Source organism: Scyliorhinus torazame, chromosome 1 (genome assembly GCF_047496885.1).
Source record: "Scyliorhinus torazame isolate Kashiwa2021f chromosome 1, sScyTor2.1, whole genome shotgun sequence".
Taxonomy (NCBI): Eukaryota; Metazoa; Chordata; class Chondrichthyes; order Carcharhiniformes; family Scyliorhinidae; genus Scyliorhinus; species Scyliorhinus torazame.
Window position 1 is genome coordinate 106,915,807 of NC_092707.1, and position 20,414 is coordinate 106,936,220.

General features: G+C 48.8%; 1 protein-coding gene and 1 long non-coding RNA gene across 2 annotated transcripts in view; one reads left to right on the plus strand and one right to left on the minus strand.

Annotated features, from left to right (window-relative positions):
- Window positions 1–20,414, plus strand: part of LOC140410780 (leucine-rich repeat-containing protein 75B-like) — a 394,334-nt gene that overhangs the window by 97,763 nt on the left and 276,157 nt on the right. The window lies entirely within an intron of this gene.
- The window catches only part of LOC140410788 (uncharacterized), a 139,027-nt gene continuing 128,229 nt past the window's right edge, over window positions 9,617–20,414 (minus strand). The window contains exon 2 of the long non-coding RNA XR_011940737.1: window positions 9,617–10,044. This is a non-coding gene — a long non-coding RNA (uncharacterized lncRNA). The remainder of the gene's footprint in view (window positions 10,045–20,414) is intronic.

Below are 20,414 nucleotides of genomic sequence, written 5' to 3' on the forward strand. Positions count from 1 at the left end.
ATAACAGTGAGAACCCATCATATAATAACGTGAGAATACAAATCATATAATAACAGTGAGAACACACATCATATAATAACAGTACACACATCATATAATAATAATGTGAACACATATCTGCTGCAGTCATGCTTCCGATAACAAAATGGCAGCTGTGGTCAGAAGGTGAGGTTGTGTTATGCTATCGATTTTTTTTTAAACTGTACTTTGTTCCAAACGTGTAAAAAACAGCAACATATACAAACCCACTCCACAAATTCACAGCCCACAATTTATACAATTTGTACCCCCTCTCCACACCCCACCCACCCCCGTGCGACAAACAGTTCCTCAAACATTGCCATGTACAACCTCGAAGCCCTCCGCTGAACCCCTCAACTGAAACATTTTTCCAACCAGAGAAAGTTGTACACGTTCCCCAGCCAGGCCACCAACCCCGGCGGTATATCTGACCTCCAAGTTAGCAAGATCATTCGCCGGGCAATTATAGAGAGGTAAAGGCCACAATGTCGGCTCCCCTTCCCCTCCAGCCATTCTGGCACTTCCGCCACCCCAAAGATCACCACCATCGTATCTGGCCTGACCTCCACCCCCGCAATCTTAGATAGCATCTCAAACACCGCTTCCCAGTATCTCTCCAGCTTCTCGCAACCTCAGAACATGTGCAGATGATTCACCCGCCCTTGCTCACACTTCTCACACACACTCAATGGCCACCTCTTGGACGAATCCACTCATACTCGCACCCCCCCCCCCCCCCCCATTGTCTCATATTCTCCACATAATATTGCAGCAGGTTCGGGAGTGCCAACCGCCCTTTTATATTCCTTGTCTTGTTCTCCAAGATAGCCAAAGATATAGCGTTGACAAAGAAAATAAAACTAAATGTTTAAATCAAAACTAATTTATTTTAAACTACTTAACTTGATTTGGTTCGCACACTTTACTAACAGATAATAAAATAATAGTACTGAATCTGTGATACAGTAATTAATAATCTCTCTAATATATAAACTACACTCTAACTCAACCTCACACTATCCTTCTACATCAAAATCTCCATCAGACCCTCCCAGCAGCCTTTTATAAGATCACTCAGTGATGCCATCTATTGTTGATATACATGAACATCATCTTGTTAACCCGTTACTGTACTTAGACTATACATATCATTACATCCTCTTATTTTAGACGTTTTTGTACATGACAAAAAGGAAAATATGAGTAACATTAGTACATGTTGCGTTGATATGTATACTAAAGCTAACAAGTGAGTTAAAAAAAAGAATTTTTTTTAAACAGTTCATTTGTTTTACATCACAAATTGAGTCTGTACTCAGTCTTCACTCGTGGTGTGTTGAAGTACCAACAAGTCATCCGCTGAAATTGATCAGGTGTTCGACTGGTTGAACCACATTTGTTGTCTGACCATGTCTTTTTCTGTGTTTGTGGTGTCGATTTTGTTTGTCCTTTTCCTTAAAAACTGGTTTGCTTTTTTGCCTTCGGGCAAATACGAACTCATTGAATTTGTTGGCATGACTTCTTTTTTGTCTAAACAATGTCCTGTCCTTCCTGGCATTGTTTGATTCATGTTCAAACTTTTTAGTATCAGTGTCCTTTGTATTATCTGATGTTTTGCTGCACTTTATGATCTCAGGTTCCTGTGGACGAGCCAATGTATTGTTGAGCTTTGTGACATCAGTCCCTTCTGGATGATCCAATGTATTGTTGAGCTTTGTGACATCAGTCCCTTCTGGATGATCCAATGTATTGTTGAACTTTGTGACATCAGTCCCTTCTGAATGATCCAATGTATTGTTGAGCTTTGTGACATCAGTCCCTTCTGGATGATCCAATGTATTGTTGAGCTTTGTGACATCAGTCCCTTCTGAATGATCCAATGTATTGTTGAGCTTTGTGACATCAGTCCCTTCTGAATGACGCAATGTATTGTTGAGCTTTGTGACATCAGTCCCTTCTGAATGATCCAATGTATTGTTGAGCTTTGTGACATCAGTACCTTCTGGATGATCCAATGTATTGTTGAGCTTTGTGACATCAGTCCCTTCTGAATGATCCAATGTATTGTTGAGCTTTGTGACATTAGTCCCTTCTGACTGACCCAATGTATTGTTGAGCTTTGTGACATCAGTCCCTTCTGAATGATCCAATGTATTGTTGAGCTTTGTGACATCAGTCCCTTCTGGATGATCCAATGTATTGTTGAGCTTAGTGACATCAGTCCCTTCTGAATGATCCAATGTATTGTTGAGCTTTGTGCCATTAGTCCCTTCTGAATGACCCAATGTATTGTTGAGCTTTGTGACATCAGTCCCTTCTGAATGATCCAATGTATTGTTGAGCTTTGTGACATCAGTCCCTTCTGGATGATCCAATGTATTGTTGAGCTTTGTGACATCAGTCCCTTCTGAATGATCCAATGTGTTGTTGAGCTTTGTGACATCAGTCCCTTCTGAATGATCCAATGTATTGTTGAGCTTTGTGACATCAGTCCCTTCTGGATGATCCAATGTATTGTTGAGCTTAGTGACATCAGTCCCTTCTGGATGATCCAATGTATTGTTGAGCTTTGTGACATCAGTCCCTTCTGAATGATCCACTGTATTGTTCCAGCACCCACCACCCTCTGCGTAAAAAACTTTCCATGTACATCTCCCTTAAACTTTCCCCCTCTCACCTTGAAATTGTGACCCCTTGTAATTGACACCCCCCGCTATTGGAAAAAGCTTGTTGCTATCCACCCTGTCCATATCTCTCATAATTTTGTAGATCTCAATCAGGTCCCCCTTCAACCTCCGTCTTTCCAACGAAAACAATCCTAATCTACTCAACCTTTCTTCATAGCTAGCACCCTCCATACCAGGCAACATCCTGGTGAAACTACTCTGCAGAACTCAGTCCAACTGAGTTCTGTCAGTCTCGCTTTTTTCCTGCACAGCTTGTATGCTACTTGTGGTCACTTTGTCACTATTCGCAAATACTGTGGGTAGACCTTCGTAGTCTTCTTTTTGCTTCTCATCATTTGTTTCATCACTGTTGTCCTTACTGGCAAGTACAGTGGATAGACTTTCAGAGTCTTCTTTTTGTTGATCTAACAAACTAAATAGACCTTCATAGCCTTCTTTCATTGCTCTCTTTCCGGAGTCTTTCATTTCTGATTGTTCATTTGTCAGGTTACTGCTATCCAAGGTAGCAACGGTATGCAATTCCATCAATGTATTGGATTCATCTACCATTAGTAGAGTGCTATTTAGCTTTTCAATCTTGTTACTAACAGAATAATCATCGAACCCGAATATCTCTGCCATATCTGAGTAATATTCTTCAATGTAGGATTCATCTTCTTTAGTTTTAGATTTGTGAACATTTTCTTCTTGTTGCATGCTGCAAACATTTTGTTCCATGGTGCTGCAAAAGTCTTCTTCAGCTGTTTGTTCAAATTCAGGCAATGTTCTGCCTTGCAAGGTAAAATACTTCTGTTCTGTGCCTTTAAAACTTGTTTTTTCAATTTCCCGACGGTTTTTCTTTAAGTGGCCATGTCCACAACGTTTTGACGTCATGTCCGTGACGTCTTGCGCAAACATGCATTGTGCATGCGCAAATCGATCCTCGTCCAGAGTGCGCTCTTTTTTCAAGTGCGCATGTGCAATCTACTGCGCATGTTCAGAGCAGTATTCTTGCAGATCTCATCGTTTTTCAATATGCGCATTTGCAAACTGGTCCCGCACATGCGCAGAACATTCAGAATCCGAATCGCGTGTTTGTTCCTTTGACTGCGCATGTCTGAAATGTCCGACTTCTGAAGCTCGCGTTTTTTCCGGTGCGCTTGTGCAGATTGGTCTTTGTCAACGTGATGAATGTTTCACTGCACCATAGCTTTCACAGAGGCAAATTTCTTTTACTTTACTTCAGCATTTCGGCACTTCTATTTTAAGATTCTTTAGTTGCACGGGACATTTTAATTGAATCTTCCAACCTTATTTTTTGTTGCTTTTGCAGTCTTTTGCTGAGTTTTTCATTTATTTTAAACTCACTATAATGATCACATTTTTCTTTTTTTTAAACGCATTTTATTACAAACTTGTATCAAAGTAGGTTACAGCAAATAAACACCCCGGGAAACATACTTCCCAACAATCAGTTATACAGTTTGTACAGATTGTTCTCATTCCCCCCGCCGCCCCCCCCCCCCCCCCCCTCGCCAGCCCCTGCGACGAACAGCTCCTCAAACACGGTCACAAACATCCCCCACCTTTTCTCAAACTCCCCTGCTGAGCCCCTTAACTCATACTTTATCTTCTCTAACCGCAGGAAGCCGTACAGGTCACCCAACCATGCTGCTACCCCCAGTGGCGATGCCGACCGCCACTCCAGCAAAATTCGTGTAATCAGAGAGGCGAAGGCCAAGAATCCTCCTCTCCATGAGCTCCGGCTTCTCTGAAAACACAAATATCGCCACCAAAGGGTCCGGGTCCACTCCGCCCTCCACTATCCTGTCTAAGACCGCAAACACTCCTGTCCAGAATCTTCCCAATTTTTTGCAACCCCAAATCATGTGCGCGTGATTTGCTCACCCCTGCCCACACCTCTCACACTCATCTGCTACCCCCTGAAAGAACCCACTCATTCTCGCCCGAGTTATATGCACCCTGTGCACCACCTTAAACTGTGTCAGGCTCATCCTTGCACAAGAGGGGGTCCCGTTTACCCTTCGCAGTGCCTCACTACATACTCCCCAATTGATCTCCCCTCCCAACTCCGCTTCCCATTTCTCCTTGCTCTTCACCACCCGCTCGCCTCCCTGCTCCCCCAGCCACTTATTATATATCCCAATTCTTCCCTCCCCTTCCACATCCGGAAGCAACAGTCGCTCCAGCAGGGTGTATCCCGGCAATTTAGGGAACCCCTTCCAGACCTTTCGTGCAAAGTCCCTAACCTGTAGATACCTGAACTCACTACCCCTCAGCAGCTCTACCTTCTCCCTTAGCTCCTCCAGACTGGCGAACCCTTCCTCCAAATACAAATCCCTCACCTTGACCAGCCCCATTTCCCTCCACCTCATGTATACACTATCCACCCCCCCCCCCCCCCCCGGTTCAAACCCATGATTCTCGCACAGCGGCGTTAGCACCGACATCCCTTCCACCCTAAAATGCCTCCTCAGCTGATTCCATATCTGCACCGTTGACTGCACCATCCTGCTCCTTGAATACCTACTCGGAGCCATTGGCAATGCTGCCATCACCATAGCCCTCAAACTAGACCCCTTACACGATTTGGATTGGATTGGATTGGATTTGTTTATTGTCACGTGTACCGAGGTACAGTGAAAAGTATTTTTCTGCGAGCATAGAACATAGAACGATACAGCGCAGTGCAGGCCCTTCGGCCCACGATGTTGCACCGAAACAAAAGTCATCTAACCTACACTATGCCATTATCATCCATATGCTTATCCAATAAACTTTTAAATGCCCTCAATGTTGGCGAGCTCACTACTGTTGCAGGTAGGGCATTCCACGGCCTCACCACTCTGCGTAAAGAACCGACCTCTGTCCTATATCTATTACCCCTCAGTTTAAAGCTATGTCCCCTCGTGCCAGCCATTTCCATCCGCGGGAGAAGGCTCTCACTGTTGAGCAACTCAACAGATCATTAAGTACATGAGAAGAAAAGGGAATAAAAGAAAATACATAATAGGGCAACACAACATATACATAAGCACTGGCATCGGATGAAGCATACTGGGTGTAGTGTTAATGAGGTCAGTCCATAAGAGGGTCATTTAGGAGGCTGGTGACAGTGGGGAAGAAGCTGTTTTTGAGTCTGTTCGTGCGTGTTCTCAGACTTCTGTATCTCCTGCCCGATGGAAGAAGTTGGAAGAGTGAGTAAGCCGGGTGGGAGGGATCTTTGATTATGCTGCCCGCTCTCCCCAGGCAGCGGGAGGTGTAGATGGAGTCAATGGATGGGAGGCAGGTTCGTGTGATGGACTGGATGGTGTTCACGACTCTCTGAAGTTTCTTGCGGTCCTGGGCCGAGCAGTTGCCATACCAGGCTGTGATGCAGCCCAATAGGATGCTTTCTATGGTGCATCTGTAAAAGTTGGTAAGGGTTAATGTGGACATGCCGAATTTCCTTAGTTTCCTGAGGAAGTCTAGGCGCTGTTGTGCTTTCTTGGTGGTAGCGTCGACGTGGGTGGACCAGGACAGATTTTTGGAGATGTGCACCCCAAGGAATTTGAAACTGCTAACCATCTCCACCTCGGCCCCGTTGATGCTGACAGGGGTGTGTACAGTACTTTGCTTCCTGAAGTCATCCCCCCCTAAATTAGCCCGCTCTGCCAGCTAATTCATCGGGCCCATAATCCTTCCCATACTCTCCAACGGATCCGAAACATACAGCAAGAGGTCATCGGTATAGAGCGAAACCCGATGCTCCCTCTGTCCCCTCATTATCCCTTGCCACTCTGCCGACCCCCTGAGAGCCATCGCCAATGGCTCTATGGCCAGCGCAAACAGCAGCGGCGACAGCGGACACCCCTGCCTCGTACCCCTGTGTAAGTCAAAGCTTCGTGAGCTCATATCATTCGTCCTCACCCTCGCCCTTGGTGCCACATACAGCAACTGTACCATGCCATAAATCTCGGCCCAAACCCAAACCTTGCCAAAAACTCGAACAAGTACCGCCACTCCACCCGATCAAATGCTTTCTCTGCGTCCATGGACACCACCACCTCCGGTACCAGAGCTCTCGACGGATTCATCACCACATTCAACAGCCGTTTTATATAACTCGCGAGCTGCCTGTCCTTCACGAAGCCTGTTTGATCTTCTCAACCACCCCAGGGACACAATCTTCCATCCTCCCCGCCAACAACTTAGCTAATAATTTCACATCCGTGTTCAATAGTGATATGGGTCTATACGACCCACATTCCACCGGATCCTTTCCTTTTTTTGGGATTAGTGTGATTACCGCCTGCTTCATCTTCTCCGGCAACTCCCCCTTCTCCAGTGCTTCATTAAACGCCCCCAACAGATGTGGTGCCAGGTCCGCCGCAAATTCCTTATAAAATTCTGCGAGGTACCCATCCGGCCCAGGGGCCTTCCCCGATTTCATACTCCTGATATTATCCAGCACCTCCCTACGCCCCAGGGGCATCTCCAACGCCTGCCTCATTGCTTCCTCCACCTGGGGAAATTCCAGCTCGTCCTGAAATGACCCCATGTCCCCCTCCTCTCCTCCTGGGTCTGCCTCATAAAGTCCCTGGTAATACGCTGCAACTGCCTCATTTATCTTCCCTGGCTCTGACACCGCATCCCCAGCCCCAGTCCGAACCTTCAATATTTCCCTGGACCCAGCATGCGGCTTGCCTTCTCCCCAAACTCGTATTGCACCCCTCTTGCCCTACGCAGTTGCCCTACCGCCCTCCCCGTTGTCAGCCTGTCAAACTGCCCCTGTAACTTTTTCCTCCTCACCAATCCCTCCACGGTGGGCATCCTCGAATATTCCCTGTCCCCCTCCACTATCTGACTCACTGGACGGTCATGTTCCGCCCTCCTTTCCTTATTCGCACGAACCGTAAACAAAATAATTTTTCCCCGGACCACTGCCTTCAGTGCTTCCCAAAAAATGCCTGCCGACAACTCCCCAGTCTGATTGAACTCCACATAATCCCTAATCGCCAACCGCACCTTATCACAAAAACCTCCATCCGCCAACAACCCCGAGTCAAACCTCCACCCCGGCCTCTGCTCTCGTCCCGTACTGAACCGAATATCCAGCCAGTGGGGTGCCTGGTCCGAGATAACTATCCCCGCAGACTCTGCTCCCTCCACCCCAACCAAAATCTCCCGACTCACTACAAAGTAATCAATCCTCGAATACACCTTATAGACGTGTGAAAAGAAGGAATACCCCCTTCCCCCTGGGTTCTGAAAGCGCCATGGATCCACCATACCCATCCTCTCCATAAACCCCCACAGCTCCCTTGCCATTCGTACCCTACCCATCGACCTGGGGCTCGATCTATCCACCCTCGGCTCCAGGACACAGTTAAAATCTCCTCCCATGATCAACTGGTACGAGGCTAAATCCGGGATTGCTGCCAGCAACCCCCTCATAAAACCCACATCATCCAATTTGGGGAATACACATTTACCCACACTACCGGTGCCCCTTCCAATACCCCACTCACAATCACATATCTCCCACCTGGATCCCTCACCTCCTTCGCACTCACGAATCCCAGTTTGTTGCTCATTAAAATAGCCACATCCCTCGATTTCAAATCAAACCCCGAGTGAAAAACCTGCCCAACCCACCCCTTCCTTAACCTAACCTGGTCCTTCACACGGAGGTGTGTCTCCTGCAGAAAGACCACCCCCGCTTTCAAGCTCCTGAGGTGCGCGAACACCCGCGACCTTTTAGCCGGCCCATTCAGTCCCCGGACATTCCACATTACCAACCTTACCGGAGGCTTGCGCCTCCAATCCCCTCTACCGTCCGTCATCTTCCCCACTTAACTCCTGCCCAATTAATTCCACTCTGTACCTAGCCCATCCCAGATGGCCCCTTTCTTCGCCCTTGACCATGTCATGTCTCACCCCCTGCCATGTGCAGAAACCTCCACCCGCTTTTCCCCTTCCCCCTCCCCCACTTCCCCTTTCCCCCCTCCCCCCGGCCACCCCCCTCCCTCACCACCTCACTTCCTTTCACCAGCATAACCTGCTAGCGCAGCTGCCCCTGCCCAAAGGCACATCCTAATGACCTCCCCCCCCCCGCCACTCCTCAGCTCAAAGAAGAAGGCCTCCTGCTGGCCTTGCCCTCCCCCACCCAAACAAGGACTTCTCCTGAACTCCAGGTAGCCTGCTCCAAAAGCAAACAAACGGATGTTAAACACAAACAGTCCCATAAAACAGGAGGGGGGATGGGAACATCCATCCCCACATAAATTTTTCACCCCTACAACTCCTTACAATCTCAACATTGAACAGAAACCACCTCCCCACAAAAACAGGCGAAAATCCCCCAATCCCTACACCCACTTCAAACATGCTCCCGACCATTACGTAGTGCCAGCACCCCGGTTCCCAAGCATTGTCCACTCAGTTCTCCCCCAGTTTATGCTCCTTAATGAAGTCTTCAGCCGCTTCTGGGGTCTCAAAATAATACTCCCGGCCTCCACCCTGGGGTACAGGGTGGCCCGCTTCACATCTATGGCGTCCATCAAGGTCTCCAGCTCAGCATCCACGAACCGAGGCGCTGCTCTCCACGCTGCCATCTTGTGGCAGGAATGAGTGTGTGTGAGGAGTGGAGGTCGGCTGCAGCTTGTCAGCCTCTCGAGTGTCAATCCCGACCTGACGAATTGATCACCATTTTTCATTGGAATCACATGAGTTCCACGTGCTACCGGTACTAGCCCTTTAACGGATCATGAATTTCTCTGGAACCTGCACCACTTTAGTGGTTGTCGAAGTCCACCGATTCAGTCCCGGGGTCAATGCTTTTAGTCTCTGAAACGGAGAGTCCCGTCCAGTGTCTCTACACTGACTCTATCACATCTGTTAGAGGTGAAAATATTCACACGAAGACCTTTTGGATGAGTAAAGAAGCAGTTTATTATATCAGAATTCTGGGAGAAAGGGCTGAGGCTCCGCAGCCTTTAGACAGCACTCTTTCTCACTTGAGCTCAGGCTCACACGGGTTAATATACAGATTCGAAAGCAAAATCAGTTTGTAATCTCATTTACATACAGCCAATCACCTTTATTCGCGTCACAATTCATTACATGCAACAATTTAGTCCTCCATTATCTCAGTCCATGCCGTAAATGGTTATTAGTGTTGTTACTAATTCTTCAGCTTGTGGCTAGCCGGGCAGAGCAGGGATACCTTAAGGCATTCACGTCTTGGGCAAAGTTTGATAACAGTCCATTGTCTCTGAGTACGCACCTGCCGATGAGTCATTTGTTTTGCACACAGGGTTGTTATTCCAGTAGCAGACACAGAAAGTACATCGATCTGCAGAGTTAGATACAATTTGCAACATAGTTAAGAATTAGTTATATATTGTAAAAAGTAGGATTTCCCACCAACATGTCCCACAATCATATAATGTGGGAGACAGAATTTTCTCACCAACAACATCCTTTCATTATCTTAAAGATACTCATCAGGTCACCCCTCAATCTTCCCTTTTCTATAGGAAAGAACCTCAGCCTGTTGAATGCTTCATGATAGTTCTAATCTCTGATATAACATCATTCATGTGAATCTTTGCACCTTCTCCTGTTCCTCAGATGCTATTTATAATGATTCCAGAACTATTCGCACTACTCCAAGTGTGGTCTAATCAAGGTTTGATACCAATTGCCTTTATTAATGTGTGTCACTAGTTTTTGTGATTTGTTATAAACATCCCCGGATCCCTATGCTCCTCTCCTGTATTTGCACATTTATTCTCCTGTCAATGTGTATCCACACCCTCTAAATCTCCTTTATCCTCAGATTTCAGTGGCATTAGCATTCACAGAATCACAGAATGGTTACGGTGCAGGGGCCATTCAGCCCATCGTGATCCACTGTCAATCCAAACAAGCATCATAACTTACTGCCTTTCCCCTGCCTTTTCCCCGTACCCCTGCACAATGTCTCTATTCAAATAATCTTCTATTGCCCTCTGGAATACCTCGATTGAACCTGCCTTCCACCGCACTTCCAGGCAGTGCATCCCAGACCCCAACCACCCGTTGTGTGAAGAAGCTTTTCCCTCACATCGCATTTGCTTCTTTTGCAAATCACTTTAAATCTGAGCCCTCTCGTTCTTGATCCTTTTACGATTGGGACCAGTTTCTCCCGATCTACTCTGTCCAACCCCCTCATGATTTTGTACATCTCTATCAAATATCCTCTTAGCCTTCTTGTCCCCAAGGAGAACCGTCCCAGCCTCCCCAATCTATCCTCATAATTGAAGTTTCTCATTCCTGGAACCATTCCTGTAAGCCCCTTCTTCACTCTCTCCAATGTGTTCACATCCTTCCTAGAGTGTGGCGCCCAGAACTGTGCACAATATTCCAGCTGAGGTCTAACTAGTGTCTTGTATAAGTTCAACATCACCTCCTTGCTCTTGTACTCTACGTCCCTATTAATAAAACCCAGGATACTATGTACACCTAGGTCAGATTGGGTACGGTTGAGAGCGTTGGAGGTACCACACTGTCTGAAACACCTCCCTATAAACCTCCACTGCTCCGGTCTCCAAACCCAAAAACAGCCAGACCATCTCCAAACAGACAACACACAGCAGGGGTATGGAGGGGGGGACAGACGAATGGATGGTCACAAGTTAAGAACACACCCCTCTGAATGGGGGGTCATCCCAAATGATTCCACCTCCCCAAACAACATTGAGTCATAGGGTCATGCAGCAAATAAAAGGCCCTTCAGCCCATCGTGTCTGCTCCTGTCAAAAGCAACCACCTAACTATTCTCATCCCATTTTACAGCATGTGGTACATAGCCTTCAATGCCCTGAGATCGCAAGTGCACATTTAAATATAGCTTAAATGTTGAGGGTCTCTGCCTCCACCACCCTTTCAGGCAGCGATTTCGAAACTCCCACCATCCCCCGGGCAAAAATGTTTTTCCTCACCCCCCCCCCCCACTAAATCCCCTGCCCCTTATCTTAAACCTATGACCCCTAGTCATTGATCCCTCCACCAAGGAGAAAGGTTTCTTCCTGTCCTGTCTACTCTATCTATGACCCTCATAATTTTGTACATCTCAACATGTCCCCCCTCAGTCTCCTCTACTCCAAGGAAAACAATCCAGAACTGCATACAATACTCTAGCTGTGGCCTAACCAATGTTTTATACAGTTCCAGCATAACCTCCCTGCTCTCAAATTCTGTGCCTCAGCTAAAAAGGTAAGTATACCATATGCCTTCTTAATGTGAGAAACACTGCTCACTTAATAAAATATTTACACTTAGTCAAATTCTGAAGAAGTATTTATTATCGATCTTGCAAGAGCGGGTGCCTCCAGTAAGCAATAGCAGACACAAAGAATTCACACAGCATCACTTTGTTATATACAATCCATGAAAATACAATCCGTGGGAAACCATCCCTGAGAAACACATCCCACAAACTATAGAAAGGGCAGTTCCCTTATCAGTGATCCCTTATTTGGTCTCTCCCTTGCATAGTGAGTTCTATCCGCTCCTGGTACATCCTTGGACCGGCAGTTAAAGATAAGAATGAGGCCCTTTGCTTGCACCTGCTATCTCCCCCTTGCTTAGCAAGTTCTGTTATTGTTCATTCCGTTCTTCCCCGAAGGTCATTCTGGTCCATCGTTATAATAATTCGCTCACTATAGCTTACTCAGAACTTGACATGTTAATTTTCCCATCATGCTTCATTGTTGACATCTTAATTGTGAACCAGAGTATATACATGTAAAAACAACACAGAATGTTCATTTCTCACATTAACAACTGTATTCACCTGTTCTGCTACCGTAAGGGACTGGTGTGCATGCACAGCAAGATCTCTCTGATCCTTGGTGCTTCCCAAGGTCCTGCCGTTTATTATGTATTCCCTTGCCTTGTTTGTCCTGCCCAAGTGCATCACCTCACACTTATCCGGATTGAATCCAAATTGCCACTGATCAGCCCATCTGACTAGCCCGTCTATATACTCCTGTAATCAAATGCTATCTTCCTCATTATTTGTCACCCCACCAAATTTGGTATCATCCTCAAACTTATTGATCAACCCTCCTACATTCATATCTAAATCATTTGTATAAACCACAAACAGCAACGGCCCAACACTGATCCCTGCGTGACCCCATTGGACACAGGTGTCCAGCCAGAAAAACAACCCTGGACCATCACCCCCTGCTTCCTGCCACTCAGCCAAATCTGGATCCAATTTGCCAAATTTCCTTGGATCCCATGGGCTATCTGTCTCCTAGCTGGGACCTTATCAAAAGCCTTGCCAAAGTCCAAGTAGACTACGTCAAATGCATTTCCCTCATCTACATGACCTCCCCTGAACAAAACCATGCTGACTGTTCTTGATTAATCCCTGCCTCTCCAAATGCAGTTTCATTCTGTCTCTCAGTCTTGTGCCTGTATAGCTGTGCCATTCGCCACACTGTTGAAATCCACTGGAAAAACTCTGCCGTGACATCACAGCATCTCCATGGATCTTTTTTTGAATTATAGATTGTTCCTACCCCACACCCCATATCCCCACATCCCATGGGCGTCATTTTCCGACCCCCCGCCGGGTCGGAGAATGGCCGTTGCCCGCCGTGAATCCCGCCCCCGCCGAAGTCTCCGGTACCGGAGATTGGGCGGGGGCGGGAATCGGGCCGCGCCGGTTGGCGGGACCCCCCGCTCAATTCTCCGGCCCGGATGGGCCGAAGTCCCGCCCAGAAATTGCCTGTCCCGCCGGCGTAAATCAAAGCTGGTATTTACCGGCGGGACCAGGCGGCGTGGGCGGGCTCTGGGGTCCTGGGGGGGGGCGCGGGACGATCTGACCCCGGGGGGTGCCCCCACGGTGGCCTGGCCCGCGATCGGGGCCCACCGATCCGCGGGCGGGCCTGTGCCGTGGGGGCACTCTTTCCCTTCCGCCTCCGCCACGGCCTCCACCATGGCGGAGGCGGAAGAGACTCTCCCCACTGCGCATGCGCGGGAAACTGTCGGCGGCCGCTGACGCTCCCGCGCATGCGCCGCATTTCCGCGCCAGCTGGCGGGGCACCAAACGCCATTTCCGCCAGCTGGCGGGGCAACAAACGCCATTTCCGCCAGCTGGCGGGGCGGAAATCCCACCGGCGCTGGCCTAGCCCCTCAATGTTGGGGCTCGGCCCCAAGATGCGGAGCATTCCGCACCTTTGGGCCGGCGCGATGCCCGTCTGATTGGAGCCGTTTTTGGCGCCAGTCGGTGAACATCGCGCCGTTGGTGGAGAATTTCGCCCCATATCTCCACACCCCATATCCCCATACCCCAATATCCCTTACCCCCATACCCCACAACCCTTACCCCATACACCCTATCCCCCATACACCATATCCCATACCCCCACAACCTTTACCCCCACTCCCCATATCGCACAACCCATACCCCATACACCCCATACACCATACCCTCACAACCCATACCCCCACTCCCCATATCCCACATCACAAACCACCGCATTCACACCCCATTCCCCATACCTCCACAACTCATATCCCATACACCCCATAGCCCATAACCCCACACCCCATAACTGCATGACCCACACCTCCACACCCCACATCCCAGGCCCCCATACCTTCACACCCCCATACCCATTTACCTCCATACCCCATTTTCCTACACCCCATGTCCCCAGATCCCCATACCCCCATATCCCACACCCCATACCCTCATACCTCCACATTCCCGTACCCCCGTCGCACCTCTTTACCCCTACGCACTACATAATCCCATGCCCCACACCCCCATGCCCACACCTCACCCCCATACTTCCATTCTCCCACACCCCCATACTCACCATCACCCACTCCTTACCCTGCTCCAGATCACCATCACCACACTTACCATTCCAACCCAGCTATATCAGAGGGCAGCACAAAGCTACTGAAGGCCAACTGAGGTAAACAGAAGAGACCAGAACAGAAAATGGAACACAAAGCAAATGACATTCCATGTGACTGTGACAGAGGTGAACTTTCCTTCCTTGTCCTCCTGGAACTGTCTGCAGCCCTCTGACACAGTTAACCACACCATTTTCCCTCAGCCCCTCTCCATGGTTATTCAGCTGGGTGGGAGTGCTTTCACCTGGTTCCATTCTTATCTATCTAATCATCGCCAGATAATCTGGAGTCTCGTCTTCTCCCACAAAGGAGCCTCACCTCACTCCCACCTCACCCCCACCTCACCCCAACCTCACTTCCACCACACTCCCACCTCACCCCCACCTCACTCCCACCTCACCCCCACCTCACCCCCACCTCACCCCCACCTCACCCCCACCTCACCCCAACCTAGCTCCCACCTCACCCCTACCTCACTCCCACCTCACCCCACCTCACTCCCACCTCACCCCCACCTCTCTCCCACCTCTCTCCCACCTCACCCCCACCTCGCTCCCACCTCGCTCCCACCTCGCTCCCACCTCACCCCCACCTCACTCCCACCTCACCCCACCTTACTCCCACCTCACCCCACCTCACCCCCACCTCTCTCCCACCTCACTCCCACCTCACCCCCACCTCACTCCCACCTCACCCCCACCTCACCCCCACCTCACCCCCACCTCACCCCAACCTCACCCTAACCTAGCTCCCACCTCACCCCTACCTCACTCCCACCTCACCCCACCTCACTCCCACCTCACCCCCACCTCTCTCCCACCTCTCTCCCACCTCACTCCCACCTCACTCCCACCTCACCCCCACCTCACCCCCACCTCACCCCCACCTCACCCCCACCTCACTCCCACCTCGCTCCCACCTCACTCCCACCTCGTCCCCACCTCATTCACACCTCACCCCCACCTCACCCCCACCTCACCCCCACCTCACTCCCACCTCACTCCCACCTCACCCCCACCTTACTCCCACCTCACCCCACCTCACCCCCACCTCACCCCCACCTCACTCCCACCTCACCCCCACCTCACTCCCACCTCACCACACCTTACTCCCACCTCACCCCACCTCACCCCCACCTCACCCCCACCTCACTCCCACCTCACCCCTCCTCACCCCCATCTCGCCCCTCTTAATCCCAGCTACCTCCTCCAGCTCTTCAGTCTCCAGCTCTTCACTGCTCCTCCAATTCTGCCCTTCCCGATTTTTATCATTCTACTATTGACGGCCTTGTTTTCAGCTGTCTAGGCCAAGAATCTGAACACCCCCTTAAATCTCTCCCCCTGTCTCTCCATTTTAAGATGTTCCTTAACACGTACCTCTTTCATGAAGCTACTAAAACACTGTAACCTCTCCATTGCAGAGGGCTTGGGCAATTTCTGGATTTTAGAGTTTTCTGGATTATAGAATAAAATGAGAACGCCTAACGACTAGTATGTGAATCAGAAAACAGCATGGATGTAAATATTTACCTGAAATAGTGAAAAAAATGATTTCTAACCGGTAGAATGGACTAAATAGTGTAATTTCCATATTTACACCCCACGTACTGAACTAAAATGCTGCCAATAATGTCAAGGGTCCAGTGAAAGAGATCTACCATGCGGATCTACTGGCACTTGCGAACACTAAAACACAGTAGAAATTTGAGTTAACACTTCTTGGGTGCAAATAAGAATCATTTATTGCCTCTATTTGATTACAATTGAGAATCACTTAAATCTTATTCTCTAATAAGTCCGGCTAGCAAAAAGGACTTTAAGAAAAGCAACTTGTACACAATTTAACTTTGAAAATAATACAGAAATGGTTTCCTGCTTACGGCAAACAGCTTGCATTTATTTCAAGAGTTAGAGTGGAAAAATGAAAGTACAGAGATAGAGAATAGTTTAGATCAAAGTATAGAATGATCCGGATAAAAATGGCCGTACGGACCCACACTGTTATACTAAATCATATCAGTCTTTAGCCATCTAGCTACACCCCTATGTAATCCTAATTGGTTTGGGTTAGAAGCAAATGAGTTTGATTTGACGGTTAGCTGTCAATCTTCAATGTGCAACATTAGTTTTAAATGTTTCATGTCTGAATACTTGTGCATGTTATGGAATGCGATTCTGTGTTGTTATCGCGACCAGCTTAAGCTGGTCATCTGCTGACTTAGCTGTTATCTGCATTGTGAACAATGGTGCCTTCATATTACTATGGCGTTGCTATGGTGTTGTTCTGTCCTTGATCTGACAGCACAAGTATAGTGTCAAACTGTCTTGCAAATGTTCTGTTTTAATCTTTAATGGAATTATGCTGATTCATGCTGTTTTTGTGTCTCTGTATGTTTTGAGATGACCTGAGGTTATGAGTGAATTTAAAATGGGTATTTAAAAAGACTGGGGCTTAATATTTATGCTAAATAGCTATCTTTTGCCTATCAGGTGTATTAGAAAATAGTTGGCTTCTACATCCAGTCACAAAATGTCTTGATAACTGGTGTTTCTGAACAATAGATTTATAGACTGGAGAGGTTACAGTGCAGCCTTGTATAGCAACTTGGGATGATTCTCTATGTTAAAGATGCATTATAAATACAAGTTGTTGGTCCACAAAATAACCCAGGAAGGGAACACAGAGGGAAAGACAGTGGCAGGACCAACATGTTGGCATAGGCATTATAACAGGTATTGTGATGGATATCACACAGTCCACAGAATTCAAATTAGAATAAAGACACTTATAAGGGGCAACAACTAATACACAATGGGAGGGATTTTCCATTGGCCTACGCCAGAATTGTGAAAGACGATTGGGCGGACAATTACGCGTCAGGTGGAAATTGTGGCCAGTTCCAGGCACCTGACAGAATGCCATGCTCCAGTGCCTTGACAGCGGCATCAATGCATTCTACCCCGAATGTACAGTAAATGCCACCCGCATATCATTACCGGGCCTTACCCGGTATCCTCCGGGGCCTCTGCGATGCTGTGCCTCCGTCGGGTGCAATTCCCGATGGCGACTTTCATTGTGTTTTCAAAAATCGGGAAACAGGGAGAGAGAGGAGATAGGACATGCAGAGGCACGACCGGGCTGCCAATACCCACAGTAGCCCCTACAGAAGGATGCCAGATAGGGCCGCTGTTCGTACCGCTGGCATGGGTAACACCAACCAATGGTACCACTGGCAGCAGGGATGGGCACAAGGGCCACAGGCCCCAACGATGCCGGGCACTGAAAGGACCAGGGGTGCGGAGGGCAGGGCGCCAGGGGTATCACGGGATGTGGGTGCCAGCAGATTTTGGCTGACGGAGAATGCCGCCCTTAGGCTCTGAAATGGAGAATCCCGCCCAATATGTTTTAATTCAAGTGGAATAAAACCACTATAGCGGAAATGTCTTTAAGAAGCCATTAAGCAGCTGCAAAAACCTCATCCCCTAGATCAATTAAGTTGCTTCAGACAAACAAAACCTTGCAGAAGATCCTTGTGATTTGACAAACCACAAATTCTTCTAATTACCTCGCTGCAGTTATAACCACAAGCCAGAACGAAGGACAGTATATAGAGCTAGTGAATAGAATTAATTAAGCGACTTTCTGTTTTAGCTATATAACGATTGACACACAAGATAACTTAACGTGTAATAGTGGCCATCTGAAAGCCTATAAATTTAGAATCTTGACACACAAGGAATAAACAAAATGGAGACCAATTCGCATATTTTATATTTGAAACATCTGACACTCAAGCTAATAGTAAAGACATTGGCCGGGATTCTCCCCTACCCGGCGGGACGGGCCGTACCGGCGGCGAGGAGTGGCGTGAACCACTCCGGTGTCGGGCCGCCCGGAAGGTGCGGAATCCTCCGCACCTTCAGGGGCTAGGCTGCACCGGCGGGGTTGGCGCCGTACCAGCCAGCACCGAAGGGCCTCCGCTGGCTGGCGCGAGTTGGCGCATGCGCAGGAGCGCCAGCGTGTGCTGGTGTCATCCCAGCGCATGCGCAGAGGGGTTCTTCTCCGCGCCGGCCATGGAGGACAGTTACCGGCCGGCGCGGAGTGAAAGAGTGCCTCCGCGTCACAGGCCCGCCCGCGGATTGGTGGGTCCCGATCGCGAGCCAGGCCACCATGGGGGCCCCAGATCCCCCGCCCCCGAGGACTCCTCAGGCCGCCCGCAGGGCCAGGTCCCGCCGGTACGGACCTGGTGTATTTTACGCCGGCGGGACCCGCCAAAAACGGGTGGCCACTCGGCCCATCGCGGGCCGGAGAATTGCCGGAGGGGCCGCTGCCACGGCTCCCGACCGGCGCGGCGCCATTCCCGCCCCCGGCGAAAAATCGGCACAGGAGAATTCGGCAACCGCCGTCGGGGCGGGGTTCCCGCCGCCCCCCCCCCCCTGCCGATTCTCCGGCCCGGCGGGGGGGTCGGAGAATCCCGCCCATTAAATCACAGATTGTTGATGAACACGGCCATTAAACTCTAAAAAGCGCTCAGTTATGAAGATAAGACACAAGAAGGACCGTTCACAAGAAGAGGAAAAATGAGTATAAAGAAGGGACAGATTCGCAGGACCAGCATTCACTCATTCATCCTGCTAAGAGTGTAGTTAAGTTCTGTTCTGCAGCCTGTTTGGCAAGCAAAGACCATCGTGGTGTTTGTAAGTATGTTTCTATTAAACCTAGAAATGTATTAGAAATTTCACCTGACGCATGATTCTCTGCCCAATCGCCTTTCCCTATTCCGGCATCAACCAACGAAAATCCCACCCATTGTGTATTAAGACTCCGAAAGAAGTTAGTCAGTTAGCAGATAACAAAGGAGTGCTGACCAATTTATATTTTTAAACTTTGCACTTTTGTATGTAATAAATCTAGAAGGCTTTTTAGTAAACTATCACTAAAAATAAACTGTGTAGCTTTACTTTGAATAAGTTATAAATCCTGGACACTCAGTTAGGAAATCTTAAATGACAAAGGATCCACGACTAAAAGAGGTAGACTGTTTTTACTTATGAGTGATGTATCCAAATATCTTCCATTAGAATGTAACTGAATTCCTGTTTAACTGTTTCAGGCACGGAAAGGTAATCTCTCTTTAGTGAGAATGTTTGATGTCTTGCAGGGAAATAGATTTCCCTCCTTCGGTGGCTTTGCCAGAAATAGGCTAGTAAAATCATTTGGGTCCGGGAATACCTAAACTGCTCACAGTATGAGCTGTCATGGTGAAATGGGGCTTTGTGTTCCTGCTGTGTACAGCGCCAGGGATCTGGGTTCAATTCCCGGCTTGGGTCACTGTCTGAGTGGAGTTGGCACGTTCTCCCCGTGCCTGCGTGGGTTTCCTCCGGGTGCTCCGGTTTCCTTCCACAAGTCCCGAAAGACATGTTGTTAGGTGAATTAGACATTCTGAATTCTCCCTCTGTGTACCCGAACAGGCACCAGAGTGTGGCGACTGTTATATTCCTTGTCTTGTTCTCCAAGATAGCCAAAGATATGGGGCGTGATTCTCCGCCGGCGTGATTCTCCGTTTTGCCGGCAGCCCGGGGGTTTCCCGACGGCGTGGGGCTGCCCCACAATGGGAAACCCCATCGACCGGCTGGCTTAACAGAGAATCCCACCAGCGGGTCGAGGCTGAAAAGTGGCGGGGCGGAGAATCCAGCCTGTAGTGTTGACAAAGAACATAAATCTATATGGGCGGGATTCTCCCCTACCCGGCGGGGCGGGGGGTCCCAGCGGGACGGAGTGGCATGAACTACTCCGGCGGGG